Raw genomic sequence first — 1,663 nt, 5'->3', positions numbered from 1 at the left:
CATGGGATAGCTCCTAATATCCTGTCGGACATCCTTCTGCCCGGCGTAGTGCTTCAGCTCGATGTGGCGTGGACTCAACAAGTCGTTCGAAATTCCCTGCAGAAATATTGACGATGCTGCCTCTACCACCGTCCATAATTACAAAAGTGTTGCCAGTACCGGATTCTGTGCACGAAAGTAACCTCTCTATTATGTCCCTTGGGCAACAGCCTTGCCGCAGTGGAGACACCGGTTCCCGTCAGATCACCGAATTTAAGCGCTGTCGGGCGTGGCCGGCACGTGGATGGGTGACCATCCGGGCCGCCATGCGCTGTTGCCATTTTTCAGAGCGCACTCAGCCTCGTGATGCCAACTGAGGAGCTACTCGACCGAATAGTAGCGGCTCCGGTCACAGAAAACCATCATAACGACCGGGAGAGCGGTGTGCTGACCACGCGCCCCTCCTATCCGCCTCCTCAGCTGAGGATGACACGGCGGTGGGATGGTCCCGATGGGCCACTTGTGGCCTGAAGACGGAGTGCTATTATGTCCCATAAATGTTGGATGTGATTCGTGTCTGGCGATATGGGTAGCGAAATAATTCGCTCGAACTGGCCAGAACGTTCTTCAAACCAGTCGCGAACAGTTGTAACCCGATATCATGGCCATTGTCATCCATAAAAATTGCAAACAGTACTGTTGGACGCCCGGGTTCCCGGGTTCGATTCCCGGCGGGGTCAGGGATTTTCTCTGCCTCGTGATGGCTGGGTGTTGTGTGCTGTCCTTAGGTTAGTTAGGTTTAAGTAGTTCTAAGTTCTAGGGGACTGATGACCATAGGTGTTAAGTCCCATAGTGCTCAGAGCCATTTGAACCATAGTACTGTTGGACGAACATCCGCAGCTGAGCATTATACTAGCTACACTACCTATAGGTAGCACAGCGCGCCTAGTAAACGTCCACCACGGCGATCGGGGGCCTCAGCACAGTTGCAACACCTGAGGATAGCTATGAGGGCCCGAAACCGGTCTTGATAATAAAGGAAATTTGCAACTGAAGCGGTATTTTCAACCTCTAGCATAAAAATTCTGTCGTTATTTGGGAACATGAAGTCCATGAACGGCTGCAAGTGGTCTACAAGTAGCCGAACATAACCATTTCCAGTCAATGATAGGTTCAGTTGGACCAGAGGAATCAGTCCATTCCATGTAAATACAGCCCACACAAATATAGAGCCACCACCAGCTTGCACAGCGTCTTGTTGACAACTCGGATCCATGGCACGAACCCTACCATCAGCTCTTACCAGCTTAAATCGGGACTCATCCGACGAGGCCATAGTTTTCCAGTCGTCTAGGATCCAAGTGATATGGTCACAAGCCTAGGGCAGGCACTGCAGGCGATGTCGTGCTGTTAGCAAAGGCACTCGGGTCGGCCGTCTGCTGCCATAGCCCAATAACGCCATATTTTGCAGCACTGTTCTAAGTATACGTTCATCATGTCCCATATTGATTTCACGCATCGTTGCTTGTCTGTTAGCACTGTTCCCTAAATCGCTTCAGGCAAATACCGGGACGGTTCCTATGCAATGGCACGGACGACTTCCTTCCCCATACTTTCCTAATCTGATGGGACCGATAACGTCGTTGTTTGGTTCCCATCCCCAAACCAACCGACCATCTGGGTG

At 51.3% G+C, this 1,663-nt stretch overlaps 1 pseudogene; it reads left to right on the top strand.

Moving 5' to 3' along the window:
* Positions 1-201: 201 nt before the first annotated feature.
* On the top strand, positions 202-319 carry LOC126475693 (5S ribosomal RNA; annotated as a pseudogene).
* The last annotated feature ends 1,344 nt before the right edge of the window (positions 320-1,663 follow it).

This window comes from Schistocerca serialis, chromosome 4, assembly GCF_023864345.2.
Source record: "Schistocerca serialis cubense isolate TAMUIC-IGC-003099 chromosome 4, iqSchSeri2.2, whole genome shotgun sequence".
NCBI classification, from domain to species: domain Eukaryota; kingdom Metazoa; phylum Arthropoda; class Insecta; order Orthoptera; family Acrididae; genus Schistocerca; species Schistocerca serialis.
The sequence above is the reverse complement of the archived record's forward strand: the minus strand, read 5'-3'. Positions and strand labels throughout refer to the sequence as shown.